The 17902-nt window shown below is 38.5% G+C and overlaps 1 long non-coding RNA gene across 2 annotated transcripts; it reads right to left on the bottom strand.

Annotated features, from left to right (window-relative positions):
- Nucleotides 1–564: 564 nt before the first annotated feature.
- Nucleotides 565–9808, bottom strand: LOC107311062 (uncharacterized). Of its 2 annotated transcripts, XR_014944544.1 has the most exons (5): nt 9635–9808; nt 5864–5915; nt 2476–2627; nt 1185–1310; nt 565–949 (listed from the first exon to the last, which is right to left on the bottom strand). It is a non-coding gene; the product is annotated as an uncharacterized LOC107311062 (long non-coding RNA). The 2 variants fall into 2 exon arrangements; XR_014944545.1 differs by lacking the exon at nt 5864–5915.
- Between the last annotated feature and the right edge of the window lie 8094 nt (nt 9809–17902).

The raw sequence follows: 17902 nt of genomic DNA, 5'->3' as shown, positions 1-17902 counted from the left end.
TATGCTGTTTAACATTGTGGAGACATACACCAGAAATGTACTTTAGATGCAGAACAACTGCATTCCAGAGAAAAGCTCACTTCTTTGCCTGTTATCAGTATAAATTAGCTTTCAGAGTTAAGAGAATGGCAATGACAATAATCATTATAGCCCTCAAATTAGGGGAATTTGTGCCTCCAAACAGTGGCAGGCCTACTGGTTTTGTCACTGAGAAGTCTGTGAATGTGGTGAGATAGGAAGGCTGCTTGTGAATGGGAGATGACAGACTCCATATGTGCAGAATAAATGGACTGTACAGCCCAAGCATGTAGAAAGGACCTGAAGAGTAGACATGAATGACCAGATGGAAAAGCAGATGTTCTTTAAGACAACAGTTGGGAAAATCTCAGTGTGTAACAGAGGAAACCAAGCAGCTCAGCAACAAATCTGGTTAATATAACTGTTTAGTATTTGGTGCAAATATACAGTGAAAATAAAAATATATTCTTTTGATTTCTCTTAGTAAGCTTCCCAATAAAATTAAATTAAAATTAAAAACAATAAAATTAAAACCAAGAGCATATAGAAAAATTATTAACTGTAAATTAAATCCTTGGTAATGAATATATTAACAGCAACTAAGCATACCTTCAAACACCAGAAAATGAGAAACAGAAATCAGCATCTCCAAAGATTAATGATACTTTCCCTGCTGTGCTTGAAGAAGGATGCTTGCTTATGCTTCAAGAAGTACCTTAAAAGATCAAAGAAATGATAAAGAGGAGACGTCACATCAAGACTACAGAATTAACACTTGAAAATTACATTTAGCTGGACCTGAAGTACCACCTTCAGCAAACGTGCTTGCAACATGGATGAGAATCAACTGCTCACAGCAGTGTGGGAAACAGTGTCGAAATCACAGCTCATCAGTTCCAAACACCTTCAGAGGAAATCCACAGAGGCAGAACTTTCTTAAAGGAAAGAAAGAAAATGAGTCATTTCAAAGCTGCATCTCATGGGAGTTACATTAAAAAATAAAAAAATTAATTAAAAAAAAGAAAAAAGAAAAAAGAAAAGTAAATAACTCAAAAATATGCAGAAACTAGATGAATTGAAGCAGTCATGAAAGACTTAAGATAGATACCATTGTAGTCTTAGGAATGAAATAAAGATTTGATAATAAAACCAAATGGATACATTACCCACATAAAAACTTTGACAGTTTGAACTTATCCCTTTGTATAACATCTGATGAAAGTCAGATTCTTTGGATGGTATCGAATTGTGATTCATGTATTCAGAGCTCCTTTTACACCATCAAAGGTATCCTCAGAAACAACAAAAAAGCACTTGATGAGTTAAAATTGACACAAATTAGTTGCTTCTCAAATTAAGTTAGAGTTCTCAAGGAGGATGGCTGTATCTTGTACTTTTTCTATGAGTCATTTTAAAGAGATCTTGACTTCAGCTAACCTCACTGAGGCCACTTGTCCACAGTCCTCAAAGGCTGGTATGTACAATGTTTCTGTCAAGAATCAGTGATTGAAAACATTTAGCTGAAATCAATAAATCCTCCCACTTAGCTTAATGCTTCCATCTCCTGTCTGTTTTTAAGATTTAAATGTTGCTACCCTATAAAATTCATAGAAGAGGAAGAAAGAAACAATATACTGTAGGGCCTTCGCTCGTTCAACAGCATCTGTGTATTTCTCAGTATACTTGGGCTTCATAGGTATTCAGATTGCCTATTTTAACTACTACTACTGTAAATGCAAATATTAAATATATATATGTATAATTTTATTTAAAGAGCAATGGAATATTTGAAGCTATTTCTTAACCAGTGGTTCTTTAGCCACGGTACTCTGTATTTCTTGTCATTAGGTCATATGGAATTTCTTGCAGCCCACTTCACGCCAAGCAACATAATTTGACTTTTGAAGCTCTAACCACGATGAGCAGGAAGTAGTGAATCTGATGTTTTAACGCTGTTAGTTAGGTGCATGTGCTCAAAACCAAAAAGCTCAAAAACACATTTTTCTTCCTTTCACACTAGTGTTTTTTTCAACGGGCTGTTTAAAATGAGAACAGTTGTTATTTACATTGTCTGTTTTTGACTGTTTATTACTTTACTTAGTTTACTAGCCCAAATAGTAACAACTTTGCCAGCACACTTAAAATCAAGGAGTGGTAAGAGGTAAGCACTGTGATGTGTATCTCTACACTCACATTGCTGTATTTCAAAGAAAATGGAGAGAGAGGGAAGGGGTCTGTTGTAAGAGATATAGGTCTTTTAGGAAAAGCTCCAGATAACATAATTGGAATAGAAACAAGGGGGTCCTACAGAAATGTAACAGAACACTGCAGAAATTAGAAATTACTCTAAAACCTATGGAGCATCACATCTTTTATATGATTTTTTGAACTATTGTATAGAATTTAATAGCAGAGGTATCTGAGGTATAGGATGGTACAGGAAAAAAAAAAACTTACAGAATGCTCATCATTTTGTGTTAAATTCTACAGGAATTTTTCATAAGGGCTGAACTGCTTCTAAGGTGCATCCTGTGTGTGTTTCTTCTTTACTCCCGTGGCAAGCTGCACTTTGGTTTTAGTCTGCATCACATTCTGAATGTGTGAGTAGCCTTTTGTGGGTAGAAAAGAAGACAGTTCTCTCATTAATCAGCAGGTTCATGTGGAAGTCTATGCTGTCTTAAACTTCATTGGTAGGTCACCATCCAGCTGCATGAGCCATTGTGTTTGAGTTTTAAACAAGGACGTAGAATAGGCACTGTATCTTCTGGTGTAAAATGTACACAGAAAATTGCATATGACTTCCATCAGCAAACTGAGGTTTTGTATTATTTCAATGGACTGAGGCCCCTTTTTCAGTGCATCAGGGAGCTGAGAAAGTGTACACAAAGGACTGTATAACAGCATAATTTCCTGACTTGTTAGAAATAAGAGGACCTTTTTTTTTTCAGTGAGATCCAAAGCTGGTAGATTATGTACAAAACAAACACAAGATTAACTGTATGTTCAAATAGTACTTTTAAAAAGCCAGCCAGTTCAGATATTGAAGCTCGCCAGTTGTTCATACCATGAAACTGAAAACAGAGTTTGGGGAGATTTCTGCTGAAGGCGATACAACAGAGAGGAGAAATGACAAAAGGGTGTAAGCTCCTCCTGATGTAGGAAGGAGAAAAAAATGTCAAAACAGTAATAAACCACAACCAGGTCATTGGGTCAGTCCACATGAGAAAACCAACATGCAACAGAAGGGCCTCTGAAACTTCTGAAGAACAGAAGATTGGTAGGAAAGCATTTTTATGAGAAATAAAATGTGCCTTCCTGTCAGGGAGGAAGGGAGTTGCAGGGTGCTTGAGAAATGGAAAAAAAAAATGCCATTAAACCCTGATATGAATAAAGATCAGGTGAGAGAGGATGTCACCCTGTGGCCTTTGGAACTGTATTTTTGCTGCCTCCTGAAATTATGTTTTCCTGAAACAAAGGAACAGTATTATGGAAAAGTGGGTGCCAGGTACTTTAGGAAAATGAGACACAGTGAAGCGGATAAAAGAGACAAAGACAATAGCAATCCTCTGCAATAAAGAGAAGGCAGCTGAGGTCTGAGACAAAGGTGAATATTCTGAGCCAACAAGATGACTGAAGCAGGGGAAGGAAGGAGGGAAAGGTGAATCACAGTAATGTTTGAAAGACATTGGCCTGAATATTTATCAGTGTCACAGCAAACTTAGCTTGGCAGCCTTGTTGGCTGACTTAGTTCTTTTAGTGATTCCCCACCCTTAAGATGACAAACTGGAATGTAGTGCAAAATACAGCTCATAGTTTAAGTTGAAAACAACAGTGCTTAAGCCTGCATGCCTATTACTTACACACTGTCATAAAATTGCATAGGTTTTCTGTAGATGTAACTGAAGGATTTGCTTGGGCTAACATCCAACAAAGTGGATTCTGTTTAGCCAACATGGACTCTTGTACACCTACACTGACGTACATTTAACAAGCCAACTGCACACCTCAAAGCATCTCACTTGCAGAAACTCCATTCAAATTAAAATGTAAGTCCTATGCCCTCATCAATGATTTGGCTCCATCTTTAGTTTAGAAATAGCTAAAATCGTTCTGAAGTGATTAATCCAACTGATTGATGGTGGATACAAAAGTACTCAAGGAAATTTTCTTTTGGCTGATAGCAAAGCTTTAATTTATACTGCTTTCATAAGGGCTATTTCTGCACGTATATAATGGTATTCTGAAGTGACTGGTTTCCTGAAGGTTAAGATGCAGGTGCTGTTAAGTATCTTAGAGGAGTGCTCAATCAATACGTTTCAGAGCAGTGTTCAATGCTGTATTCCAACTACTCCAAAGTTAAAATTACAGTCCAACTCTTACCGATAGGTAAGGTCAAAGCAAATGTCACATTATGAGAAGACAAAAAAGGATCATGTCTGCTATTGGTTGCACTGGTAAAAGCGGAGTTAACACCAGATGTCATGCTACTGTAACCAAGAACTGAATTTGGCTATTTGTTTTGAATCACTGCTATCAATAAATGTCTGCCAAAAATAACCAACTGGTAAATATTAATTTAAACAGAAAAATTGGAAATCATTTTCACACTGAGTTGTGACATGGGGCCACTGCATGCTGGCAGTCAGAGGATGACACTAAGCCAAAGAAATACCTGGAAAGCGTTACTTCTGTGTGACATCCAATAAAGATGCCACACACACACCCCTACATTTTTCAGCAATTAAATATCTGCGAATGAAAGTGCTTTCTTTCCCCAATTCCCTGTCTGCAATGGCCAAAATATGGCCCAGCAGTGTTGTAATAGAAGTTTTTCAGGGTGGCCCCTCTGCACAACATCTGTTTCACAGTCTGATAGTAGCGTCTCCAACCAGCTGCTTCAGTTTGCTTCTGGCTGTCACTGCTATAGGTTAATAGGAACAGAGGCAAGAGAAGGGCCTAGGCCAGCATAAAGCAGAAATAACAAAATTTTCTGCCAAAAGGGAGTGTGGGATAAGAACTTTAATGGGCAAGCAAACAAAGAATCAGACTGAAGCCTGAGGCGCTTCAGTGTGTTGGCAACAGACAAGCAGTCCTGGAACAAGTGCAGCCCAGAGCCTCAATTTGAAATGACTGTGTAGCCCCCATGCCAAAAAAGTTTGGCTCTGTGTGTACATGCATGCATGTATATCTATATCCCCACACCAAATATGTACTTGTGATAATGTAGTAAAGTACAGAGCCATATGATAAACTGCATGTGCCTTTGACCACCTCACTTGCCCCCTGCCAGCTAATCCATCTCCATTTGGATTTATTCTATCATTGCAAACGGAGGCTTTGATTCTGCAAATACTTATGTGTGTGCTTAACGTACAGCTCTTGAACAGTGTGGTTGTAAACAAATTCAACCGCATGTAATTCCAGCATCAGCTCTAGGTGGGATCGTAGTCATCCCTTCTACATTCAGTAAAAGCAGCTTTGCCTTTTGGTTTCTTTAAGCTGGTGGGATCACTGCTCTAGCACTGATGCTGACTGCTGGCTCGGTGTATGTCACAGATAAATCCATGTTGTTGCACAGACTTCAATAGTTTTACTCCAATTTATATCAACTGAGACTCTGCACCGTTGGTGAAGAGAAGTTTGTAAGAATTAATGTACCCAATCAAGAAACACTAGTGGAGCACCATTTTGAAATATCAAGCATAAAACATGAGTAGAGTGCATGTACCAAATTCCTTATTCCCACAGAGTGCAAGTGCAGGCTGATGGTATTGTATTGCCAGGTGATCTATGCAGTCACCCTTGTTTCATGAATATAGGGAAGGTGTTGCAGAGCTTCTGTCACCTGTTCTCTTGTGGCTTCGGATCCAGATTTCCTCTCTGTCCCATTCCATAAACTGTGCATAAAACAAAGAGAAAGGCAGGAGAAGAGAAGTGTAATTGTATACTGCAAAATAATATTCATAAGTCACACAAACGCTAAACCCTATGTATAATGAATCTGTCCTTTAGGGACAGTCCTTTCCATGTCATTGTCTGGTACTTATGTTGTTGTTCATCTAGCTAATTACTGCTTTGAAAGGTATAGTCCTGCTGTCATGCCTAGATTAGCAGCAAGTGTTTGGCCAGCTACTTTCTTGTCACAGTTGATAATTATTTAATGAGTTCTGTTCTTCCCTAGGAAAGCAAGATTGGGATAGAATTGGACTTATTTTATCACAGTAGCATTGCTGCGCCTCTTGGCAGGCTTGACAGCAGCAGGGCTGGATTTCAGTAAGACAGAAGAAGAATTTCCATAAGTAGTTCCTGAATCAGTTGGAAGCAAAGGGAAATTAATAGTAATGAGTCAATAGATACTGACTCATTACCATGTTAGCTGCCAGTCTTCTCCTGCAGCTGTAACCATGCTGGAAACTGGGTGATGTTCTTAGATGAAGGAAAAGCCATTATAAGCCAGTACAATATTCTGCTAAAATGGGAAATCTAACTGTAGATCTCCAGATTTCTCCATCCACAGGAGTTGCATTATCTTTTCTTTTTTGCAGTAGGAGTCTATTGACAAATAAGAGAGCGTCATCAACAGGACCATATGGAGCCTACCTTCAGATTACCTGTCTAGAAGAATGTTTGGAGAAATAAAGACAAGAAAAGAAACTTTGTGTTGTGGCCAGGTTAGAATGACACTGGCAAATATTTATTGCATATATAGCTACCTGCTGCAGTGGGACACATTTTAATAGCTCTGTGATAACTGTTTTCAGTCATTTTCCATGTCTGCCTGTAAAATTTCAGGAGTAAATGAAGAACTGCATATGGAAAATGGCAAATCTTTGAAAGGTGATTAAAAAAAAACCCATAAAGAATAACAATTGAAATAAAATCTACATTTTAATTTTTATTATATTTTTTAATTCAGAAGTTTTAAGATTTTCAGTGTCAAGTCAAAGCACTTACTTAGATAAATCTCAGATACTTCTTATCTGTTAGCATTTTCATTCAAGGAAAACTTGAAAGAGAAAAACACATTCAAAAAGGTAGAATTTTCTGCAAAATGACAACTGTAAATCCTACCTATCTTTGCTGTTCACCTTCCCCCAAATTTACATTTTTTTCTTCCCAAAGTTGTACAAACATTCTAATTCTTCAAGGCTCATAAGCACAGTTACCTTTTTCTCAAAGGTTACAGATTCATTGTGGGCTCACGTGCAGTCCATTCCATTGCCATTCTGTAAACTCCTCAAAGCACTTGAGTATATTTGAGATATGTTGGTGGGTTTATCTGTCAGTCTGAGATACTATAAGTTTTCTCTCAGTTCTAAAGTTGCTTTTCCTAAATTGGCATTGAGCTATCACCTCAGCACTACCAGACAATGCCATGATGTCCTACACTGAAGTGCCTTCTATGTGGCCACATCACTCAAGGCAGCAGTGGTAGCCAGATGGGGAAAGGCTGGTTTGTCTGAAATAAATGACCTGAAAAGCTGGAGGACTGCTGCTCTCAGCAAATCGCTCCTATAAACAGCAGGAGCAAGTGAACTCTGAAAACATATGAGTTTCTTGTTAAGCAAGCGTACCCAGTAATGCTAATAAATACTAATAATTTATACATCATATATAAAATGGACAATATATGAATGTCTCTTAGTATTAAATCTAATATATATTTTTTTTCCAAGCAAAATAGTTTCTTACCTGGAGTATTTGCAGAATTTTCTATTAGGCAATATATGTGTTTTAAATGGTCTAATCCCAAATTCACTGAAAATAGTGATTCCAGTGGCTTTCACACCAGGACAGAAGTACTGATGCAAAATGAGTCTGCCTATGGGTCTTTATTATATGTTCTGTGAAATGTAGCCTGATATGGCAATCAAAGTTTTTCTAGGAAAGCAGCAAGTAAAATGAAAATTTAATATTTTATGAATATTCAGACTGAAAAGGGATTAAAATATGTATGCTTAAGTAATCTGGGAGAAATCCATCTTGGTTCCTGCCATAAGAGATAGATTTTGTTACAATGAGCTGTGTGGTAAGCTGTGTGCCCTCTGTTGCACACTGTATTGTCTCCTTAGGACACCAAGCAGATGAAACAATACCTCAGTAAACATTCGTGGCTACAAACAGCACTGCTAATACAAGTTAGTAATCAGCACTTCAACGTTTTTCACAAAAACATTTAAGCTAGTAGCGTAGAAGTAACAGATTTATCAAGAGGTTTATTACTACATTTTTCTCAAGTCTAAAAGCTATAGGTATTTTCTGTTCTTATTACTAGATTTGGGATCCAAAGAAAGAAACTGTGTGTTTATCTGTTATATACCAGTTTCTCTGGGGATGTTTTTCTTACAGTACTAGGAGAACCGAGTTGCATTCTGTGCTGATTTATTTACAAGAGGTAGAAAGGTGCTGAGAAGATATTCTATGCCTATGAGGATGCTGTTTTTACAGTTTGGAATTTCTTTATTCTATACTCTCTTGGATATACAGAGCTGTGGCTTCATTCTGGGTGTCGTTTTCATTGCAGATAACCAATTACTGAGTCACTCATGAAATGTGGGGAGATTTCAAGTCGTATATTTCTTGCTACACTTCTAACAATCTATTCTGTGTTAAACTCACTGACATCCCAAACGAGAACCAGGTCACATGTGAAAAGGGTTTAGCTGTTTATCTTGAAGCCTCTTATTCGTATATCAAGCATTTGGATAGCCTGTTCTTGCTGAAGTAAGGGAGTGAGGGGGTAAAAATAAAGAGCATATCACCTTCTCTGATGTATTCTTTACCCTTCCTTCCTGCCTCACTGGCTGAGCTATGTTGTGATGTTTGCAGAAGAGACACAGCCCCAGACAGGAGCCATTCATGCAAGACAAAGCACTAAAAAAAAGCCCTAAATCCAAATATCCCCTAATCTAGAGAGATTTTTGGGGCTGGATTAGCATTTGATGTTTCCTACAATTTTCATATGTAGGCACATTTTTAAAATAAGCTACTTTTGCCTATTTATCCTACCATAAACTTGTACATGTGGTTACATACTGAAAGGAATGTTATGTTAGTGTTATATATGGCTATTAATTATCTTGAACTTACCTTACTCAGTATTTCCATCAACTCTTCCTATATCTATCACTATCTATTTGTCTATATACACATAACCAGAAGTCTAGTGATGTTACAGACAATGTGACAGAAGAACTTACTCCCGGTACACAGGCCTTTTTGAGCAGATATTGTCTGAAGGAACTTCAGACACTTTGGGGATCATAATGTGAAGGAAATGGGAAACAAGAATCACAAGTAGTTAGAAACAAACCCGTGTCTGGTCAGTATTAGTGCATTGTGGCTGCCAACAATACATTTTCTTTGTGCAAAAATCAAAATGAGTTCTGCCTGCAGAACAAATGCAGGAGAGAAGTAAGCAATAGATAATTTATTTGTGTATAAACTAATTGTCAGTGCAAAATGCAAGCAGCGACAATGCCCTTCCATTCAAGGCATTCTCATTTTATTCTAAACTGGGCAAGCACTGAACATTTACTCATTTGACAGGGGTGAATGACACAGAAGTCAGCATCTTGTGATCAACAGGAAAAGAAAGAAAAAGAAGAACACTCACTATTCTGATGTCATCTCCCATTGTTATTGTTGTTGTTCCTCCAAATAATGGAATTCTGGAAGCAAGACCATAAATCTCAAAGCTCAGCATTGTCTCATTTGGAGATCAAGGTCCTTGTTGCTGATTGATTCATGCATTTTTCATTTGGCTACTAATATCCTTTAAATGGAACAGACACTTAGGCAGTGAAACTGGAGCTATCTTCCTCTTCCCCGAGAGGATTTAGCATACAAGTTAAGCAATTTCCTGGATGATTTTTGGTAGAAAATATCATTTATGCAAAACAATGAATATTATTCACCTCAAAAGTCTAACATTAATTTTCTCCTCAGTGAGCCTGGTACTATTGTGCATTAAGAGCACTCAGCATTTAAGGTTAGATTGTGATACCTTTCTCAAGTTGAATAATACCCGATTCTTTGAGTTACACTGTTGGAATGAAGTACTGAAGATATCACTTGACATGTGAAAGAATATCACAATCAAGCCCTTAATGAAATTTATAGAAGCTGAGAGTGTTCTCTACAAGAGTGAGTCTGTAATCCATATTTTTCTATTTTTCTGGATGTGTTCTACTTAACTTATAACCTTTAGAGAGCTGCATGGTAATGGCCTGATGTAGCTACTTATGGTTCTCTCCAACTTTGATCATTTTAAAGTTGTCTGAGCTTCTACAGCTAACACCACTATCATTGAAAATGTATCCCTGATTCAAAATTATGAATGCTAGTGTGTTATAAAAACATTATAAACAATATTTTTTTCAGAAATTCAGGTAAAATAGCTGCTCTGGGATCACCAAGCTCGCTAGGCATGACATGGGATAAAGAGTACAGACAGCTGTGCTCTAAGAGTTATTTGGATTTTATTCAGACCTTTAGGTAAATTCCAGTTTATCTCAGGCTTAGGATATAAGCCTCAATGTGTCAAAGAGTATGAAAGTCTTTTACCCTTTGATCCTGCTTTGGTCTTGCCACATTGCCAGCTCTTTAGAAATCTTATCCTCCTGCAAAATATCAGGATTCCTCAAACATTCTCTTGTACTGGGAATCCAGGTATCTCTAAGCATAATTTTCTTACTCCTCTTACTGTTTTCTTACAGCAAAAATGTGTAACTGCATACCTCCTAAAATGTAGCCAAACTGATATTTGGATTGATGCTTAGTACAAGCATGATTTAAGAGGATTGCATAGTGTCAAGACTGAAATAGCAACACTAATACTCCATCCATTTGTGCACACCCAAGTGAGGCATACATCCAGGGAAACAGCAGATCTTTAATGGTGCAGCATCTAGTGCCCCATGGAAGACAGGACTGCATCCTAGGTAGTCTCACCCCATTCATATTTCTGGAGTATTCCTAATAAAATTTGCCTTCAGTCATAACATATTTCATGCTCTGTGGCACACTGAGTCATTTTTAAACAGTAGTTGATGAGTGCTAGTGGAAACTGATGTCAACTGGTGATTCTTGAAGGAATTGTGTTCACCCTTCCTGAACAGATATTTGGGCTCAAAATGACCTCAGTGTGGTCAGAAGGACATGACAATGATAGAAATGATGATGGATTTCTGGGACACCCTGGAAGAATTCAATGAGAACTGTGGGAAACTCTGTTTCCACAAATGAAGAGATATTGCTAAAGTGACTTCATTTTTGGTCGTAACAGACATCTGTGCTTTAATAGCAGAGAGGTGCCCTGGTTTTGTCTGGGGGAAAAAGAGAGCAGAAGTAATGAAACAGCTGAAGATTTTCCACTAGTGTTAATTCAGTCATCCAAACAGAAGTCTGACAGCACAAAGAAAGTTACCAGTGACAGACCTAAATAGTATGATCATAGGATAGTAAGTTAGAAAGAACTGCAGAATGCAGACTGCCTTTGGAGAGCAGTGCTGCTCTTCTTCCTGTTGTCAAGCACCTCACTACTAAGAGAAATGGAAATTTAATACATCCAGGACCAGAAAAATAACTGATAGTTTGGGGTTATATCTTTAATTATAGGGGGAAGAACATGACATTTAAGACAAAAGAAAGGGAGATTGGTAAGAATGTAATGTGTAGAAAGATTATAGCGGATGTTCTGCAGTGTGACACCATGTGCTCACTGAGATCTGCTTTGCTGGCTGAAGTAGGCCCACCTCCACATACCAACAGAAGAACATCTGTGGAACAAGGAGTATTTTTACATCTGAGCAGAGTTCTTACAGCACTGTTGAGTTTTTCAGGCAGAAAGAGAGGCAAGATGATCTGACCTTCTTCCTGCTGAGCTGCAAAGGTTGTTTCCTGCTTTGTCAGAACATCATGTCTGATGGTGCATCCGTGCTGGTGTTTTGAGAAAGGTTATTATTGTGGTGGATGCTGGAAAACAGATTAAGCTCTTCTGGAAACTGGGGACATTAACAGCAAAAGTGAAGTGTTAGAGGAGAGTTTGGGGTCTGCTTTTCATTTCTTCTTTTTTTTTTTTTTCACTTCCCTCCTCCCTGCATTTCCTTTTAGGGAGAGGAAGGTGATTCTCTAAACTCTGTGACTAAGTTTGCATGCAGTTTTTGCATTCTTCCTTCACAACGAGGAGAAACTGGGGTTTTTCCAGATCTCTGTCCTACAAGTGATTTAAAAACAATCAAAACACCTGCTTCAATCCTGCAGGTGCATGCGGAGGTTTACAACAAACAAGCTGGATGGGTGAACAAGGATCTTAGAACTGGGTATGAACCTTGTGGGAAACCCATAGGAAATCTCACTCCCTAACAAGGAAGCCAACTAGACCCCTGTTAACTTTTGTCATAAATAGGCCAGCATCATACAGAACAAGGCAAGAGGTAAAGAGCAAAGGGCTCTGTGTAGCTGAGGGAGCCAAATGAGAGAGCACTGTAGCCTTGCTACCCCTCCCTCTCCCAGCACCTGCATGCACCTCTGGGCCCTGCAGCCTCAGGAAAGGCCCTGCAACAACAAACACATCTGCACCTGAGCAAACAACCTTGGTTTTGTTTTCTTGGGGTTACTGTAGCAATAGTAATTCAACATAAAACACCAGGGTATGTAACAGCCTCTGTGGGAACCTACTCTGCCTCTTTTTACTTACGTAAATTTTAGTGTCAGTGACGTTTTGTGACCTTAAATAATTATTTGGTTAGTGTACCATGGACAAGTGGGAGCCTAAATTACAGGCTACCACAGTTTACTACAAAATTCACAATTTACTATGAAAGAAAAAAAGATTGTTTAAATACCATGAGTTGATCTTTAAGCCTTCTTTTATTGATTTCCAACTTTTTATTTTGGAAATTTTATTCCACAATATTTTTATTGCAGAAATTCCAGATCTTTCTAGAGCTTCTTAATCTTGCCTTAGTTTTGGGCTTCATTATTCATCTTCGTGGACTTAAACCCAGTACTATAGAGATTGCTAGGTGACCTCTTATTTTCATCCATGTACACCTTCTTCATCTATTTAAGCACAGATTAAGTGCTCTGGGCCTGGACAATTCTCTGGGAGGAGCAGGGCAGAAGGTTTTTTAGTAGCCCATAAATGTCAGAGAACAATTCCTTTGGGGCTGATATTTTCTGTGGTTGCTAACAATTTGGACAGCAATCATTGAAGGTGCTATTGTTAGCAAGGAAAATATAAGATTTAAATTATATATATATATGCACATATATATGAGAATATATGACTTTCAGAACTTGTAGTATTCTATAATCCTAGCAGTCAAGATTCTGAATTCTGAATTATTAGTCAAGATTCTGAATTCTGAAGAATTACTGAATTCTTCTCTTAATTATCTCCAAGTACTGTGCATTTAGAAAGTCTGGACTTCATGATGCAGAGCACACGCTTGTTATGCATCTTCAGGGTATATTATGTACAACATGTACTGCTCTTAGCAATTCCTCCAGAGATATGCCTGAGGCTTCCATTACCTACTTTATTAATTAAGCTAAATCAGCAATGCTAGGAGATGATAATGTTGTTTTTCTGTTGTTCCTAGCTAATCTGGGTCTAGGACCTGACTCCATATACTCAACTAGCATGCTACACTTTCAGCCTCCTTGCCTTTTAATAAATCACATTTGAAGTGAGATGCAGGGGAAAAAAAGTGTGCTTTTAACTGGACTTGAAACCTTTTCCAAGAGTTCTGTGTTAGGCTGCTCCTCCATTTGTATACCAGGATAACACTGTGCCTCCAGGATACCTTCACTCAGGGGTTTACACCAAAGTTAGCTACAGGCTTCCAGGCACTTGATTTTAGTTTGCTTTCCTGGTGTCCTGCAGAGCTTAGTACAAGGATGGATTTCTCAAAGCTTAGTTGTGAAGCTTGCCTTCAAACTCCTATCAAATGTATAGTAATTTTCCATGTGCCTTCTTAATTCTCACAAGTGGTTCTGTTTCCTTGATGATGGGATGAGTTGTGCATCCAGAAGAGCAACAAATACAGGATTAAAATTTGCTAGTTTCTGCTAGTGAGATCAGAACAGAGTTAGCCATCAGCAAATCTCAGCTAGGATGATGTCCTCCCACTCTGATTACATTTGCTGCCTAGGGCAGGAAAGCCACAGTAAGGAATAAACTATTCTTGTTTTCAGCAGTAGATACAAAGTCCTGACATGAAATATTCTGCTTATGCTAAGTACTGTTTCTGAGAAGTTTTGGCAGATATATTTGACATTTTGCAAAACCCAGTATATTACTAAGTCAAATGCAATCCCATTTCCACTTCTGCCTACAGATATATAAAGTCTAAACGTATATGAAAGTATGCTGCAAGGATGTAAATGCCTGTCTGTGGAGACTACTGGGATGCTGTTTTAAGAGGCACCTTTCTCTGTAGGTGCTCACTGTGGGCTCAGGGGGGACCTGCTGCTCCCTGTGGTGCACCCCAAGGCCTCCACATACACAGGGGACAGCCAGTTCCAAACTGGCAGCGCAGTGATTCATGCACTGCATTTTATTATCGCTTGCTGACATCTACTGGCTATGATATGAATTATTTCAGCAGGCCACTGAGAGGGGACAAGGAGCAGGGCTGGCTGGGGGAGGCCTTCTCAGGTAGAGATACACCAGGCCTAAGCACGCATTGCTGCGTGTACCAACTGCATAAGAGGGCATGGTGCCCTTTATTTGTGAGATTCCCCATTTTGTTCTGTTTTTATGGGAAGACCCTTAGTTTAGTGTGCAAGATACATAGTGAAGGCAGGTGGTGGTAGTGGTGGGAACACAGAGGGGCATGTCTATCAAGGGCAGGCTGACGGTGGATTGTTTGGAGAGTGCTCCTTAGGCTGCAGCCTGTGGGCAGCTTTTCACAGAATCATAGAATCACTAATGGTTTGGGTTGGAAGGGACCTTAAAGCCTAACCCAGACCCAATCCCCTGCCATGGGCAGGGCTGCACCCAACAAGCTCAGGCTGCCCAGGGTCCCATCCAACCTTCCTTTGAAAACCCTTAGGGACAGAGCATCCACAGCTTCTCTGAGCAGCCTTTGCTAGCAATGTTAAGTAACCTGTTAAGATATTTAACTGATTTAATATATTTAAAGATAACCTATTCTGGTTTTTGGTTTTTTTTGTTTTTTGACAGTGGAGAATGGGAGGATTGCAGGCAAGCTGTGGAGTTGCTTGGCCCTGCCATGTCCACACATACTATACTTTTTCCCATGTTCCGCTACCAAGGAAGGGGTCCATGTTCTCACACAATGATCATGGCCATTGCCTCCATCAGAAGACCCTTATGTCCAACTGATTTGCTGAAAAGACAAAGACCTTGAATAATTTGCTCATGGCCAAAAGGTAAGTTAACAACAATATAATTCCAATTCTTATGTGCTTTTAAAGTATTTCATAAGCATCAAAAAATGAAATCTAAGGTTATCCATGGCTACTGTAACTATCCGTCTTCTATGGAATAACTGACTCTGAGTCACCTAAGGAAAAAGGGATGAGCAGACTCTTTATACAGCAGTGTTCAGATAATCTTGAGCAAATCTCTTACGTTCCAAATTAGTTTTGCCTCAAAATATTTACCTGGAAATGTTTTGTGCATTTATTTGTAACACAACGCTTAAAAGAGAGACTTAATGGTCATGTAGAGAATAGCGGTAACAGGAGTTACTTTTAATGTGCAGTATGTATCTGCATCCTAGGAGTGTTATGTTTACTATGTGCTAGAAATCACATGGACATTGCTGGTGAATTGAGTATCGTGGTCCTCCCCTGTCTTGGTATAAAAATGATATTGGGTGGCTTCTGAGGTGGAATTACCTATAATTAAGAGCTGTATTAAAAAATAATAAAAAGAAATAAAAAAAGCATCACAGGTAAAAAAAAAAAAATATTGCTGCAGGAGAAAATACTCATTGGGAATCCACGGTCCTTTTTATCTTACTGTGCTCTTTTTCGTTGATCTGGAAGAAAATAAAATGTATCACCTTGATATATATTAATAAACAGATGGTAATTGTGCCATTTGCTGTATCTTAAATGCTGGAACTGATTAGCTTTTATCAATCCTCTCAGCACTTTAAGAGGACAAGACACCTAGTAAACAAAGACAAAGTATTCTTGTCTCACAGAAGTGATGAAAGGACAGACTATTTGAAACAGATAGGAAGGTATTTTTTACTTTCCTGAGTGCAAAACAAGCAGCTAGCTTGTCAGCCATGAGAGCCTGTGAAAGCAATTTCAGTGTCCTAGCTATCTAAAATTTTATCTTCTCCTATATATTAGCATGTACATAGGTAACAATTTCTTTGTTTTTAATGTGTTGATGTACAGCTAAAAATAGCTCTGTCATATTCAGTGTTAATGCATTGCCAAGAAAATAGAAGTCAGCATTGCAAATCACAAAAGAGAAAATCCAAAGGTCTGGCCAAAATATTCCCTGAGTAGCAGACGGTGTGGATTGATATATAAGCACTTCTGGCCATTCCTATCAGAAATGATGCACTGTGTGGGACTCGCTGATCCAAGCCAAATGACAAACACAAAGAAATCACATGAGTTGTGCAAAGGAAGCTTTCAGTGTTCTCAGAGCTCAGGGAGAGCTCCTTCGGGCAAACATGTCTGAATTAGTTTCCCAGAAAGAATACAGTAAGGCTCTCAACCTTTTGTGATTTGTAACCCTTGAAAATTTTTGCAGTGAGTGTTTAGGCACTGCAAAGAAAACATAACTATCTGCAATAAACTTGCTTTTCATAGGCATTCCTTAGAAACAGCTCACACATCCCCTAGGGTTCATAGCTCACATATTGGAAAGTCCTACAACAAAGGCCCAATATTAGTTAAAAGATGTAAACCAAAATCTTATATGCAGAACTTAAATATGATGCAGATTTGAAGCTCCCGATTTCATGATGAAAAGTTGAGGGAATGTGTTCAAAACATTATCCTAAATGCTAGAGCAAGGATGAAGTCAGGGAAGAGATTCATAGTTATAGAAAGGAATGTATTTCCTGTTGACAGTTACCAGAAGAAGACATGCACGTTTTTGGCCAGGTAAAAAAAAAGTGGACAGCACATGTACGCAACAGGGAGTAGTCATAACATTGTATGTCACAGCTGGGGTCTCTCTGAGAGATGGCAATCCTAGTAATCCTTTGGGCCTGGCAGTGCTAAGTGGGCTGTCTTAGAACTGCCTTTGCATGCCAAATTTGAAAAACTGTTTCCCAGCTGGCACAGAATTGAGAAAAGCAAGGCATTGTGGCTAGAACTGTGCAGACCTTTTGGCAGCAATGGTAAAGAGTTGTAGGTTTCTTGGTTTTCACTAGAACTATGGCTACTCAGAATACTGCTAGCAGAAGACATGAAATGGGGAAATGCCAAATGGTAACCAAAAATTGCAAGAGGTAACTCAGGGATCTCTGTATTAAGCGGTTACTGTATAATGAAAATGGCAGTTTTTTTGTGTTCCAAAACAATTTTAGGATTGTGTGCTTTATTTTCCACAACAGAAAGATACAGATAACTACATTATTTGCAAAAACACTGTTGTAATGCAAAATGAAGATTTCATTTTCACTAAAATAATCCAGAAATACACTGTTGAAACTCCCACAGCAACTCTACCCTGCCATGTTATAGCTATATCCCTGCTGTTAGACTTGCAAATGACCCATTTCCACTAGGATGAAACACACAAAGTGGAAATGATACAGATTCTAACATCTGCAAAGTTCTATATCACAATCAGCAGTGCTGGTGTTGGGATATATTTCTCCATTCACTTACATTTCTCAGTACAATATTAAATAGATTTTGCCCATTTTCTTTAAAA

This window comes from Coturnix japonica, chromosome 3 (assembly GCF_054131305.1).
Source record: "Coturnix japonica strain WE chromosome 3, WE-NBRP24, whole genome shotgun sequence".
Taxonomy (NCBI): domain Eukaryota; kingdom Metazoa; phylum Chordata; class Aves; order Galliformes; family Phasianidae; genus Coturnix; species Coturnix japonica.
This window is presented reverse-complemented; position numbering and strand designations above follow the sequence as displayed.